At 36.3% G+C, this 16,860-nt stretch overlaps 1 protein-coding gene across 4 annotated transcripts in view; it reads left to right on the plus strand.

The window, feature by feature from the left end:
- Positions 1-16,860, plus strand: part of LOC105035332 (probable 1-acylglycerol-3-phosphate O-acyltransferase) — a 76,841-nt gene that overhangs the window by 21,276 nt on the left and 38,705 nt on the right. The window lies entirely within an intron of this gene.

Genomic DNA, 16,860 nt, shown 5'->3' on the forward strand with positions numbered 1-16,860 from the left:
CCTCATGAACTTGCTAACTTGCGAAAAAGGAGAAGAATGATGGATGAGGGCTTGAGAGCCTCTTACTATGAGATCTTGGGCTATTGGGGATTCTTCCTTTTAGAGCCTATCCTCATGGGATCTTCTTCATCCTATTTATATAGACGAGGAAGCACAGATCCGTCATGATTTGGAGATAGAAATCGAGAGATTCCCATAACCTTTTTCTTTATCTGGTTTCAAATTTGCTGCAATCTCCTTCCTTGTTTGGATCCTACTAAGAATTCAAATTTTGAATTTAAATCTTTTCTTGCCACATGTCCATTCACGATCAATGGACTGATTTCCTCCCCATATCACACACACACACACACACACACACTATGCATATATGCATATATACATACATACACACACACACACACACAGAGAGATGCATATATAGATGTAGGTATAGATTATATGCATTTATCCTATATATATGTATATATATTGATATATATGTGTACTGTGTATATCTATATATATACACATACATATACAAATATATACACCTGTAAATAGAGCTATCATCTGCGCATCCACACAATGACACTGTTAGTCCTGAATGGAAGATTGGAGGCCTACCACCAATGATCTAGTAAATTGGATGTCATCTACTATTTTTAAACTGCTTATTATCAAAAAATTATATGAACTTGTGATTCCTAGACTATGCATCTAGTGGTCAAAAACATGCTTTGTTTCATGTTATTTAAACTCTTCATTTATGATCACCAAATGTGTAGGCTAGGAATTTGTAAATCCCATAAGTTTTTGATAGTAAGCATTTTAGAGATAGTAGATCACATCCAACAGTTCAGATTATTGGTGCTAGGTCCCCCTTCATGGTCTGGACTGACTTCAAAAGTGCTATTATTTGGGCAGCCATACAATAACTCTACATATATATGCATACATATGTATATATAGATATAAACAAGGTCTGTAGTATCGAGCTGTACCATACTGTATCGAGGTTTTCATTATATATATGAGTCAAACCAGTCTGTATTGGTCCGAACTGAGTGGAATCATCCTATACCATCTGATATTGCTTGAAATTGTGTTGTGTATCACACCATCCTGACCTGTATCGCCCAACTTTGAATGGTACTATGATAAAAAGTGAGAAGAAAGGGGCTAGGAGTTGTCTCGATATAGGATGCATACCATACTATACTGTATTGAACTGGCAATGTACTGACGTGTACCTAGTACCAAGATCGCGGATATTGGGTACATGATATAGCTACAGATATAGATATAGAGATAAAAGTTATTTTCTGCTGTTTAAAAAAAAAATTTGAAAAACTTAGGTTTCTGTGCTCTAGGTTTGTATGTTACTGCTGCTTTATGATCGTCAGTGATCGAAACTTTGCTGTTGAAATTAAGTGAAAACGCGTAGGAGAAAATCCGTTCCATCCTTGTTATAATTTGCTGAAGCTAAACTTGTTTCTGTTTACTCTTTGTGAAATCTGTTGTTGAAAACAGAAAACTGGTTCACTTTTCTGAAATTTAAATCTTTTTCAGTCTTCTTGTTTCTAAAGTTATGAAACGAAATCCTGATTTCTGAAATCTATTTTCTAGCTACTGTTTCTGTTTCTGTTTCTGGTAATAGTAGCTGTTTTCAATTTGTTTGTTTGTTGTTTCCCACTTTTGTTGGCTGAAATTATTACAGAATTGTTAGAGTTAATACTCCTAGTGTTGAAATTCAAAATTTGATATTTTTTTCTTAAGTTGCACTTTTTATTTCTTATAGCACAAATATTTGTTGCATCGAAATTTCCATGATATAGCATTAGAGTTAGATTAGTCTCTGTTATCATAATCCTGCAAAACCATAAACTAAGATAACTTATTATTAAAATTTGAACTTACAATTGTTGTAATACTAAAACTTTTATCGTCAAACAGAACTTGAAAACCAAAACCCATTAGTCTATATTTCTCATTATTGGAACTTAGGGTGTTATCTTAGCTAGAAAGATTGATTTTGTCCTTGTACTGACTCACTAGAGACATCTTGTAGAATGCACCATTTGTTTGAAACCTTTCATAATCTAGTTTGGAAACTAAATTAGTCCTTTCTACAAGCTAAGTTTATGATTGTTCAAGTTTATACTCTTCTCCTATTTAAATTTATGGCCTCCTTAGAAGACTCAGTGCCAAACCAAAGAAATTTGATTGGTCATCATGTAGGAGGTGGCAGAACTAGGTGAAGTACTAGCTCACCCCTCCAAGCTTGGTCTAAGCCATCTTGGACCCTTCACCTAGTAATGAGTCTACTAGAGAGTCAAACCCACCTACTAGTTCTGATCCATCACCATTCACCTCCAACCTTGGGAGTTGGGACCTATTCGAGACCATCAGTCTGTCGTGATGAAACCTAGTAATGAGTCTACTAGAGAGTCAAACCCACCTACTAGTTCTGATCCATCACCATTCACCTCCAACCTTGGGAGTTGGGACCTATTCGAGACCATCAGTCTGTCGTGAGGAATCATCACGAAAAAACATTTCCATTGCAAGAACTGGATATTTAGTGCACTGTTTGATTATTTGGTTGATCTTTATTACTCGATAAAAAGTGACACAGAACTGTAGAATGCTATGGAGATTGAGTATGGCCTAGATGTTATAGGCATAGATAGATATAGTGTTCATTGTTTCAATGGTTATGTAATTATAGATGGTAAACCTGTTAGTGAACAAATTCATGAGTATCAAGAACTTCTTAACCGAGTTGGTGGACAGTGTTTGCTGAGGAATAGCGGGTATCAGACCTCATGGATAGACTCTTAGTTTCATGGTCTGATTATGCTAATGAACTTACACATAGACAGGGAGTCTTAGGTCCTAACCCTTACTGAAGCCTTTAATTAACTTAGGATTGAAGAGCAGTGTAGGCTTAAATCCAAACTTAAAAATGATTTAAAGGATAAGATTGACCTGGTGGAGAACCAAGGATCTAGGGATCACAATGGTTCAAACTTCCAAGCTTAAAAGCTTTATAGGCCTAGTACTATAGGAAGAACATAAACCAAAACCAAAAGCTTAAGAGGAATGAGTAGCCTGACCATAGGAAATCTAGGATTGAGGCGGACCAACATCTTTCAAATCTGCTGTATTATTAAAAAAAAGGTCTGCAAGATCCTCATTGATAGAGGTAGTTGCAAAAATATTATCTCTCAAAAGGCCATTACGAAGTTGAACCTGACCACGAAAAAGCATCCTCAGGCTTACAAGTTATCATGGTTCTAAAAAGGGAGCGAGGTGGTTGTCGATAATCACTATCTTGTGTCTTTTTCAATCGGGCCGAAATACTTCGATAAGATTTGGTGTGACGTCATTGCCATAGATGCTTATCATCTGCTTTGGGGGGCCATGGCAGTATGATCACAGCGTCATTAATGATGGTTGCCGAAGCACTTATTTTGGAAGGACCGTCAGAAGATTACTTTGGTGCCGATGAAAGAGGATCTACCTCAACCGAATCCAAAGATCAGCATCAACCTTCTGACGAATTTTTCATACTTGGAGGAAACAATGGAGACTCCTAACTCGAGGATGAGTTTTTTCAACTTGGGGAGTATGATGTAGACATCTTAATTGATACAACTGTGATTTGAAGAATTGGATCTGAAAGGTCAAGAAACTGGGCTGATTGCATCTGATCCTATCGATTTTGAAACTATCGTGCTAGAACAGCCATAACTACCTTATTCGGTGTCAGAATCACTGTTATGACCTCAATTCAGAAAGCTTTTTTCATGCTCTATGAGTCTGAATGCTTCACTGCTATGTTTGATTTCGGAGCTTAATTCTATTGTTTGATAGGTCAATTGGAGCCCGAGAAGAAGTCTAGTTGAGCTGGAAGTCTTAATCCTAGTTTTAGCCTTGTTAGTCCTTTTCCTACTTTATTTCAGATTCCTTTTGCTGTTAGATTAGGACTTTTTCCTTATAAATATGGTGCCTTTGGCCGATATTGTAATCAGTTTAGTTTATTTTCATGATATTGAATCAAAAACTCTAGAGAAGAGTGTCTTCTTTCTTTGCTGTTTTCTTATTTCTCGTGTCTTTTTTCTTTTTCCATCCAAACGTGGCCTTAGGCTACATCACTAAAGAACAATGTGAAAATGCTAAACAGGAGACCCACCACCATAAACTAATCTGAACCAAGTTGGAATTCTCAACAAATGTTATAGGAATTTCGTGATTTGGGTTAATAATATGGATCTAATTTTTGGGCTCGAAAAATGAAACAAAAGCAAAATATGTCCATATGATAGATAAGGATGTTGAGATTGTGGTGAGTGCTAGAATTGTGAAGGATATAGTTAAAACACACCAACAAGCACTTAAGTTGGAGATTCGTCATTGCAATGATATAGTATAAGTGAGCTGACTATTTGAGACCGGCTTCTTTGGGTTTGTGCTTGTCAATTTACTATATATATATTTATGTACATATTTATGCTTGTATACCATGCAGCAGAATCTAATATCAATGACCCAACAAAAAACCCCTAAAAATGCTGGACCATCCTTCACAAGTGAGGCATATTTGGAACCCTCATGTTGTTGAAACCAAATTTTTATTCTTCTAGGATAGTAAAAAAGTGCCACATAATAAGGTTTTGAGGGTAGGAATCGAACCTAGGCATCTTATATCGATCTAAGGGACTTAACCAAGTCAATCTATTGGCACCTGTAAATAAAGGTACAAGTTCACAGACTTTAGATGTATAATAGCTGAAGAACCTAGGAAGCAAGGTTTGCTAAACCAATATCGAAGGGCATACCAGCCAACTGTTGGGATTTTATAAGGTGCTCGTGCATGTGGATTACAAATTTTTTTTAAAATCAAAATGTAGCGGAATATTTGATTAAAACACTTTTAATCATAAATATGTATACATCATATGTAGACACCTAAAGATCTAGTTCATATGCAGAAAATTACATAATCTAATTTTTAATTTGAAAAATAAAACATGCGATTAGATCACGTACCTATTTCGCTTTTCCATCTTTAAATCTGAATCTTCATCATGAGCCGATCTTCACCTGTGAAGTGATGATCTTGGATGTTTTTCAGATCCTTTTGAAGCCGCACAAGCATTCGGCCTCTACGGATATCCACACAGTCTTGATTTGATCAGAAGCCTTTGATCTCATCGAGGTGCTAGCTCTCTTGCAAAGATCGCATCTTGATGATAACTCATCTTTTCTCTCAAGAATCTCTTAGAGAAAAAGAAGAATAAGAGGATGAAGAACAAAAAGACTTTCTTCTTTTCTTCCTAAAACCTGCGCATGGGATCCTTATGCTAGAGATCTAGAGAAGAACTATTTCTTCTCTTTTCTTCCATACATGAGAGAACCCTTTCTCTCATTCTTTTTCACGCCTCCAAGAAGAACCTTTTTTTCTAAAAATTAGCACATAAGAAGGAAGACTCTTCTTCCTTTCTTCATCCCATGAGGAAGACCCTCTTCCTCTCTTTTTCTCATGCTAAGGACCCTAGATTTCTGCACTAAAAATCAGCAGCCAACCAGCTATTTTTCACCGTTGAAAAGCCATAAGAAACTCACGCCTAAGAGCCCTCTTTTATAGCGTGGAATCAGGTTTTGAATAGGAGTCAAACTCCTAATTTTATGGCGTGTAGGAGAGGGGTGTGCGTGCATGATTTGGATACACTTTGGGGCGGCCTCCACTTCATACAAATATGGCGTGTAATAAAGATGGGACGCACAGATTTTTTTCAGCATGAACGTCTTCATGCCAAAGAAAAACAGTGTGGAGATATGTTGGGTGCAAATCCAAGTATGGCGTGGGGTAGGGTAGGCGACCAAGATCATGTGGATTCCTAGTCAAACTAGGAAATCTTGATTCTTAGTCAAATTTCTAACTTTTGGACCAATCCTAACTAACTTAAGAATTAGTTATAACCAAATAACTAATCAGTTTCCAGCCTAATTAGAAATCCAATTAGGCCTAATCCAATTAGGAAATTAGTTAGGTTAAACCTCATCAAACTAGAGATTGATTTCTTGGATATAAGGTCATCTCATAACTAATAGAGCTTGATCCAATCAAGCCTGTTATCCAATAGAATTTGATCCAATCAAATCAAATTAAATTGAATCAAATTCAATTAAATCTGATTTGAACCCTATAGCTCAATCATATTAAGTCCTATTGCAATCTAATTGCAAATTAAATCCTTCAATAATTCACTAACCCTTAGCAAATTAAACATTACAACTTTTGCATTAATTATCAATCAAATTGATAATTAAATCCTTACTGTGATTCATAATCGCAATTCAACCATCTGATCAGTCAAAAAATTTTTTTGTAGGTGATTCCATAGGTTCTGTTTGTCTGATAGTGAGGTATATTATAATCCCTATCACAATATCATCGAAATTCTTTTCAATGGATTGGAACCATTCCAACTCTATCCATTAAGGATCATCGATCATCAAGATGATGCTTATGGACCCCATAATTCATCAGTGACACCTAGCAGTATGTAGTGGCAACTTAGCAGAATAAAAAATGAACCTCTAGGTGCAGTTACTGTATGATACAGTCCCTCTATCATGAGTCCTGACTTGATGGAGGTCATGGATAACTCGTCAAATCTTATTGTCAGTCATATATAAGATTTATTCGGTTCGAGTTCATACGGTGAATATCCATGGAAACTCTTTTCCATCAATTACACTGTCTTGGCCAAAGACTTCTGAACTCGGTCTCATAAATTATATAGGACTTTCTTTTTGCTAAGATCAATAGATTTCATCTAGATGTACATCCTGCTCCTACAGTGGATCAATTATCGCAAACATCCACTACAAGGACTCATTGAGGTCATGTTTATGTGTAGTCAAACTCCAGCAGCCTCATTGTGAGCAACCATGGCATCGCAGGTCTAAAGATCAGTCATACTACTACAGTATCGAGAAAGTCACTAACGAGTGAGCAGATATGCATGTGATTTTTTGTGTTGGTCATGTTCAGTGCTAGTTATTCTCTAACAACCACCTGTACTTTCGCTCCAGTATCCCTACACTGCAGACTCGAGACTCATCTGTTCGAAGGAAGCGATCCGTGCACTAGTCTATTTAGATCAACCACCATTTTCATGATGATTCTATGATCAGAAGTAATTTAAGAATTAATCATCAATGGCACATGTCTCAAATTATCAATTTTTTGAGAATATGTCATCATCTTGTTAATACCTCAAACGATTTATGGACATATATAACATGACTGGTTATTAGAACTGCTAGTTAAGTATAAAATCATGTCCTAGAAATATGATATGCGTTAGCCCAAATTGGCTTCTAGGACATACATCTAACAATCTTCCACTTGTACTAAAGTCAATCTGTCACTTAAGCCCTATCTTTTCAAGACAGGCTTCGGTATTTGGCTGACAAAATGACTTAACCAGTGGGTCTACTACATTCCATGTGAAGTTTACTCTCTGCACCTCTATGTATTTCTATTTGAGGTAGTCGTGTATACCGCTACTCTATGTGCTTGGATATTTGGTGAGATCTTGGCTCCTTAACGAGGGCTATGGGCTATTGTCTTTGCAGTACGATGTCATGGCATTTGATGGCATGACATCCAGTTTCATAACTATCATAAGAATCGAAATGCATCTTATACATCTACAACGTATTTAATTTTCATTGATCGGTTGCTTGGAATCCTTCCAACATATCGAACCAACATTACACAAGAACACATCTTGATGTGACATTCTATTATCAGTATTAAGCTTAAAGTCTCTGAATCAGTGTATCCTCCCACTCTTAGTTCTGATTGTTTTTCAAAGATCAAGAACAAATCTTTAGTGCTTCTCAAGTACTTAGGGATGTTTTCACAGCAATCCAGTGTTCTTTGCTTGGATTCGATTGATATTTGCTCGTGACACTCACAGCAAGGGTTATATCAAGTCGAGTGCATAGCATGATATACTCCTATACCCAAGAGGATAGCAGACCCTTCTTGAAGGTTGCTATGCTGAACCTTTTCAGCATCTTCCCTACGTACTTTTCTATGAAAATCCAAGCATCTTTTTAGATCTATCTCTATAGACCTTTATATTCTCAGAATATGGAATGCTTGCCCTAGGTCTTTTATGGAGAATTCTATATACAACTATATTTTAATCGATGTTAGCATGGGACACTCCCACTGATCTTCATGTAATCACATGATTCTTTCTTATTGATGAATTCAAACAATTTGATCACACCATTAAAACGAATGCTCCATCTTCGAGATATTTGCTTAAGTCCATATATGAACCTTAGCAGTTTGTGACCTCCATTACTGGAAGTAAAATCTATAGGCCGTTTCATATAGATATCTTCTCAAGATATCCATTTAGGAAGGCTATCTACATATTCATTTCTCGGATCGATGTCAAGTATCGCCTCATTGTAGGTTTTAGGATCATCTCTATGTTCTCTATCTCTCATGAGAAATATTTTCTGTACATCCTCTGTAAGCATATCAAGTATCTTTCATAAGGATGGAAGATCCTACTAAATCTACGAGGTGGAGGTACTTCAAGTTCTTGCTCATCATGAATAGGTTCTACACGTCCTATGACTCGTTGCTGTCAGAGACTCTTTTTGAGCTTGTCCTCCCACTATCTCTATCTTGGATAAACTATTTTTTAAGAAGATAATATGATGGGTTATAATCACATTGTGATCCTTTGGAAAAAAGTAGTATGCCCAAACTCTTTAGGATACCCAATGAAATGAGTTCTCATAGACCTGACCTCTAACTTGTCCTGCTTGCTGTCATTGACGTGGGCTGAACATCCCCAAATCTTAAAATGATCAAGGTTTGATTTCTTATCTTGTCATATCTCATACAGTATGGTATGAATGGATTTAGAGGACATCTTATTCAACAAGTAAAGTTAGAGCATGTCTCTAAAGAAACAAAGATAATCAGGGAAGTTCATCATGGACTGGACCATATCTCATATAGCTCTATTCCTCCTCTTAAATACCCCGTTGAGCTGAGATTTACTAGGAGGGGTCCATAGTGAAACTATGCCATTTTCCTTAAGATAATCGAGAAATTTCCTATTTAGGTATTGCCTCCTCAATCTGATCGAGGTACCTTTAGGATTTTTCTGGTTTACTTCTCTACTTCATATCTGAACTCTTTGAACTTTTCAAAGACATTATATTTGTATCTCATACACATACCCATACCATAACTGATCATCGGTAAAGGTAATGAAGTAGAGATAACCTTCCTTATCTGGCTTATCAAATGGGCCATACACATCAAATGTGCACTAGGGCAAGTATCTCAATGGTCCTATCCCCTTGTCTCATAAAAGGCAGCTTGATCATCTATCCTCAAAGAGATGATACACAAACTAGATATGACTCGATCGTCAATGAGCCCAAAAGTCCATATTTCTCCAATCTGTTAATCATTTCTTCTTCTATATGATCTAGTCTAAGGTACCATATATACTTCAAGTTTATCTCAACTATGGATCTCTCAGATCAATGGCACTCACTGTTTGCTCAAATAAGTTCGTAGATACATCACCATGCAAATGATAGAGACTCTCTAAGAACTAAATCCAAACGATAGTCGTAGGGATTAGATGCCTACGGCCACAGTGCAACACTTGCCTTATTGCCGACTCGAAAGATTACTTCACCTTCCTTTAGTCCTTTGCATTCTCTTAGACCCTATACTAAAGTGCATAAACAGGCACTAGTCTAATACTCAATTGGGAGAAGAGGAAACCATAAGGACGATTTTGAGCAATTTCGACATGCCTTCCCAAGATGTGTCCTTTCTTTAAGCTCTCTAGGTATGTTCCTCTGAACTTTTCAATATTCCTTAATTACCAACATTTTGACCAATCCAAATAAGATGCTATTAGGGTTATTCATATGGTAGTTTATCATAAACTATCCATACAAAATAGGAAGGGATTGCATGATCAAATATATTAGCAATTCCTTATGCATGGCTATGTCGAACTTCTCAAGCTCCTTAATGTCCTTGATCATTGTCAAACAGTGATCATGGACTGACCGTCCATTGCACATCTTATGCGCTGCGCAACTCTGATCATCTCACAACTTTTGCAAATAAATCAGCATGTCGTTGGTAGTGTACATGTTTTTATGCACGTATTGCAGTTCATCATGCATGGACTCCAATTTATAGCACCTATCTCTATTGTCATTGTCAATCTACTTGTCAAGTATAGCTCGTTGACTATGGATTAGGCAGACTAATAACATAGGGATAACCTGATTGAGAACATGGCTTAATTTTCTAAAACTAAGAATGATTCTTAGGTTACTGAGCGAGTCTATGTAATTGGTCTCGATTAAACGGTTGATATTTAGGATTCGAGCTAGAGGGTTAGAAGTTGGCACAATAAACCGTAGAGAGTAAAGATTCTAATTAGATGTTTGTATTTGTTTTATGATTTATTCTAGAAATTTTAAGAAATAAATAGACCCACTATTTTATCAGATTTCTCACACTCTCTGAATGGAGAAATAAAAACTCTAACGTGACAATTAGATTTCTAGTGGGTGCTGCTGTCCCACCGATGCCGTGCACCTTACTTGACAGATATTGATAACACGCACCGATGCGTGGATAACTTGTTGTTCAGATGCTTCTCTAAGCATGTTGCAGCGACTTGGTCTCTAAGTCATGTAAGCTCATCTAACAGATATTGATCACACTCTTTAGTTAAGCCTGATCCACCGTTCATAAATAGGTGCAAAGTCGTCATTGAGTCCCTCACCTGATAGATATTGGGCCTAATCCCATCTTTGCCCTAGAGCAACTCTTTGCTAATAGAGTGGTTGTGTTTCTGGTGCAACTGAACCACTATGATCAGTCACGAAAAATCAACACCAGTAGCATGCCTGCATATTTACAATGGTGGAAGACCTCTAGGCTTAATATTTATGGGGAGATTTGGTTTAAACCTCATCTAATCAGTTATCACATGACTGATTTAATTGACATAGGCTAAACCAAATCACCAAGCAATCATATTCAAGACTTGATCTTCCAAATTGACTAGATAAGCGGAGATTGATGGGAGGCTCCCCCTTGATTGGATCAAGAATTCTAATTAAATAATCACCTCTCAATTACTTATCTTAGACATCAATTGGTCAATTGATCCAAATAGGTTAGCTGAAGCGAGTCAGGCTCAAGCCATTTAGCCGAATTAGGTCCTTAGGTTGATCGATTCTATATATGGGTGTCATTCGATTCGATCAACAATAATTGTATGATTTTAAGCTCAATGACCTAATCCTAATCAACACTTGGCTCGGTTAGATCAATCACTAAATCGATTTAGACCCATTATGATCTAATAAAAAATTCTAAGTGTAATCCAATTATATGACCTAATTTGATCTACCCATGTCTAATCCCTCATGCACAAATACAAATTTTAGATCTTAAATCTAAATTTTTAGATCTAAATTCTTTGCAGGTAAAGTAAGTTGTTGATCTCAAAATAATTTTCTAATCCTTCATGCTATCATATATCATATATATGAATAAATTCAGATCATAGAAACTAATTTCAAATATAAATATACAATCATATATCACATACATGAACAAAATTCAGATCATACAAACTAATTTCAGATCTAAGCATGCTTTCATATATCATATATTATAATCAAAATCAGATCTCAAAATCTTTTTCAGATCTAAATTAAACAGGTATATATCTCATGTATGATTAAAAATCAGATTTTGAAAATTTTTTTCAAATCATGCATGTTATTTTTATACATATGAACCCGTGGCTCTGATATCATTGTTGGAATTTTATAAGGTGCTTGTATATATGGATTTCAAAATTTTTTCAAAATCAAAATGCATCGGAATATTTTATTAAAATATTTTTAATCATAAACATGCATACATTATATGTAGACACATAAAGATCTAGTTCATATGCAGAAAATTACGTAATCTGATTTTTAATCTGAAAAATAAAACATGCGATTAGATTGTATATCTGTTTTGCTTTTCCATCTTCAAATTTAAATCTTCATCGTGAGTCGATCTTCACCTATGAAGCGGTGATCTTGGATGTCTTCCAGGTCCCTTTGAAGCCGCACAAGCGTCCGGCTTCTACGGATATCCATACAAGATTTTGATCTGATCAGAAGTTTTTGATCTCACTGGGGTGCTAGCTCCCTTACAGAAATCGCATCTTGACGAGAACTCTTCTTTTCTCTTAAGACTCTTAGAGAAGAAGAATAGGAGGATGAAGAACAAGAAGATTTTCTTCTTTTCTTCCTAAAACCTACGCATAAGATCCCTCCGCTAGAGATCTAGAGAAGAATCCTTTCTTCTCTTTTTTTCCACACATGAGAGAATCTTTTCTCTCATCTTTTTTCATGCCTCTAAGAAGAACTTTTCCTCTCCAAAAATCAACACATAAGAAGGAAGACTCTTTTTCTTTCTTCAGTCCATGAGGAAGACCCTCTTCCTCACTTTTTCTCACGCCAAAAAGGAGGAACATTCTCCTTTTTTTCAGCCCAAGAGGAAGACCTTCTTCCTCTCTTTTTCTCATGCTAAGGACCCTAGATTTCTGCACTAAAAATCAGCAGCCAACCAGCTATTTTTCACTGTTGAAAAGCCATAAGAAACTCATGCCCAAGAGCCCTCTTTTATAGCGTGGAAGCAGGTTTTGAATAGGAGTCAAGCTCCTAATTTTATGGCGTATAGGAGAGGGGCGTGTGTGCATGATTTGGATAGACTTTGGGGCGGCCTCCACTTCATACAAATATGGCGTGTAATAAAGATGGGACGCATAGATTTTTTTCAGCGTGAATGTCTTCATGCCAAAGAAAAATAGCATGGAGATATGTTGGGCGCAAATCCAAGTATGGCATGGGATAGGGTAGGCGACCAAGATCATGTGGATTCCTAGTCAAACTAGGAAATCTTGATTCTTGGCAACTCCCTAACTAACTCTTGGACCAATCCTAACTAAGAAATTAAATATAACCAAATAACTAATCAAGTTCTAACTCAATTAGGAAACCAATTAGGCCTCAATCCGATTAGAAAATTAGTTAGGTTAAATCCCATCAAACTAGGGATTGATTTCTTGGATATAAGGTCATCTTATAACCAATAGGGTTTGATTCAATCAAGCCTGTTATCCAATAGGACTTGATCCAATCAAATCAAACTAAATTAAATTGAATCAAATTCAATTAAATCTGATTTGAGTCTCATAGCTCAATCATATTGAGCCCTATTACCATCTAATTGCAAATTAAATCCTCCAACAATTCACTAACCCTTGACGAATTGAACATTATAATTTTTGCATTAATTATCAATCAAATTGATAATTAAATTCTTACTGCAATTCATAATCGTAACTCAACCATCTGATCAATCAAAAGTCTCTTTTGTATGTGATCCCATAGGTTTTATTCTGTTTGATAATTAAATTGATAATTAAATCTTTACTGTGATTTATAATCGCAACTCAACCATCTGGTCAATTAAAAATCTTTTTTGTATGTGATCCTATAGATTTTATTCTTTCTGATAGTGAGGTATATTGTAATCTCTATTACAATATCATCGAAATTTTTTTCAATGGGTTGGAACCATTCCAACTCTATCCATCAAGTATCATTGATCATCAAGATGATGTTCATGGGCCCCACAATCCATTAGTGACACCTAGCAGTATGTAGTGGTAATCCAGTAGAATAAAAAATGACATCTGATTAGTCAAAAGTCTTTTTTATATGTGATCCTATAGATTTTATTTTGTCTGGTAGTGAGGTATATTGTAATTTCTATTACAATATCATCGAAACTCTTTTCAATGGGTTGGAACCATTTCAACTCTACCCATCAAGTATCATTGATCATCAAGATGATGTTCATGGGCCCCACAATCTATTAGTGACACCTAGCAGTATGTAGTGGCAATCCAGCAGAATAAAAAATAATAAATCTCTAGGTGTAGTTATTATATGATACAGTCCCTCTATCGTGAGTCCCGACTTGACAGAGGTCATAGATAACTTGTCAAATTCCATCGTCAGTCATATGTAAGATTTATTTGACTGGAATTTATACTGTGAATATCCATGGAAACTCTTTTTCATCAATCACACTGCCTTGGCTAAGGATTTTTGAACTCAATTTCATAAATTATATAGGACTACTTTTAGTTAAGGTCAATAGATTTCATCTAGATGTATATCCTGCTCCTATAGTAGACCAACTATCGCCAACATCCACTACAAGGACTTATTGAGGTCATGTTTTTGTGTAGTTAAACTCCAGCAGCCTCATTGTGAGCAACTGTGGCACCGTAGGTCAAAAGATCAGTCACACTACTGCAGCTTCGAGAAAGTCACTAACGAATGAGCAGACATCCATGTGACTTCTCATGTTAGTCATGCTCAGTGCTAGTTGTTCTTTAACAACTACCTGTACTCTTACTCCAGTGTCCATGCACTGCAGACTCGAGGTTCATCTATCCGAAAGAAGCGATCCGTGCATCAGTCTATCTGGATCAACTACCGTCCTCATGATGATTCTATGATCAAGAGTAATTTAGGAATTAACCATCAATGACATATACCTCAAATTCTCAACTTTTTGAGAATATATTCATCATCTTATTAATACCTTAGACGATTCATGGACATATACAATATAAATGGTTATTAAATCTGTCTGTTAAGTACAAAATCATATCCTAAAAATATGACATGCGTTAGTCAAGATTGGCTTTTAGGGCATACATCTAACACCAACGATCAGTTCGGCATGATATGGATCCGTATTTTGCCATTATGTGGTAACCGAAAACATGGAGAAGAAGGGGAGAGGGAGAAGAAGAGAGAGGAAGAGAGGGAGAGAGGGGGGGAGGAGGGAGGAAGGGGTGGGAGAGAGAGGGGGGCAAGGCTTATCAGTGATGGCTTAGGGGAGGAGCCAGTAGTGTGATAGTGATGGCTCTCAAACCATGGCCTGGAAACAAGGTCTGTTCCTTCGCCAACTCCTGGCTTCGATCCACCAAACCCTAGATCTGCCCCCTCCACATCCATCAACAAATCCAAAAACCTCCAATAAATACACAAAATCAAGGGATCTTGATAGAGGTTTGGGTCGCTATCTTCGTGATCTGATGAATGTGTGAGAGAGAAGGGGGGCGATGGTTATGCAAGAAGTCCCGAGGGTGGGGATGTGGAGCTCTTGAACTTTTGCGAGGTTGGAGGTGATGAACCATCATGAGAATCTTATAACCAAGCCGTTTTAACAATTCAAGTCATCTTTGTAATTAAACTAGGGTGATTTTATAGGGTTTTATAATCGAACCAAGTGAACCTATGAACTGTTTTAACATGGTGTTGGTTCAGATAGGCTGAACCAGCTGGTTTTGGTCAGTTCGGCAAACCATGCTTAGGAGTGTGCAATACATTCTTTTGTATAAAAAACAATCACTAATTGAAGTCTTATTCTTGTTGGTGAATCCATTTGGTGATCCTAGTCTTGTCCATTGTTATGTAGATCTTGCAATCTTCTTGCAAGAAGGGAAAGGAAACAATGGATCAGAAAATTAAAAGTTAATATGCAGGTTGGGTGAATCATTTGTAGAAAATTAAATAAGCATGTATCATTTCAACAATACCATTGTAATGAATTTTTGAACCTGTTAGCCATTTCTTTCTAATGTGCATTAACTTTCATCCTGGTAATACTATGATAGAGGGGATGATTTGAAAGGCACACTTTGGACTCAAAATGGATTGTGAAGTTATACTTAAGGCAAAACCAAATTATTGATTTAGCTTGTGCAATGAATGTAATGTTTATGATTTGTCGTGAGCTTCAACAAAAATTATTTTGATCCCAACTCACTTGGAAGCAATATAGGTTAATTGATTGGGGCATCTAGTGCAACTAAGGGGGATTTCCATTTCATAGGCTCAATATGATGTCTGCAGCAAATGTACAGATTTTTTTCGCCCTTTTTTTCTTTTGACTTGGGGATGGGGGATGCTAGGTGGTGAGCAAGGTGAGTTTACAACCATGGATTTGCATATCAGTGTACACAAACTAGTATGGTATGATGTATGATATAGTGTTGATACATGTACATTGTTTTATAACAAGCCTATTTTTTTTCTTAAAGAAAAGAATAACTTCATTAAGTTATACTGGGGCAATGTGACTTGAATTGTATTTATGTGACTTCAGTCCCTATTTATATGTATGGTACAAGTACACTGGATTCCAAGCTAGTAGGCTTGAATCTTAAATCCTTGGTTATGACAAGATGTTGAAACATAAGGTCTAAGAAGTATTTTGAGCAAGGTTTGCTGTACCGGTACTGGACGGCGTGCCGGTGTTGGACCGGTATGGTACAGTACCGGTACCATACTGTACCGACACACGATACGCCCAGGCGTACCGGTCCGGTACCGGTACACAATTTTTTTTGATTTTCATTTTTTTTTAGATTTTTAAAATTAATAATTGATAAATACAACCTCAATATGGCATTATATTGCATATTATTGACATATTTGGGTTCAATTTGGAGTTAGGTTGCGGTACAAAGACTCTTGATCCAAAATTTCGAACATATATTTATTTATATTATATTTCAACTATGTCATCTTAAAACTAAAGAAAAAATATATAAATTATGCATTAAAATGTATCTAAATATTTAAGTACAAAGCGCAATAACTGATATACGAACCTTAAGATATACTCTGCATTTAATT

The sequence above is a fragment of the Elaeis guineensis genome, chromosome 12, assembly GCF_000442705.2.
Source record: "Elaeis guineensis isolate ETL-2024a chromosome 12, EG11, whole genome shotgun sequence".
Classification (NCBI taxonomy): domain Eukaryota; kingdom Viridiplantae; phylum Streptophyta; class Magnoliopsida; order Arecales; family Arecaceae; genus Elaeis; species Elaeis guineensis.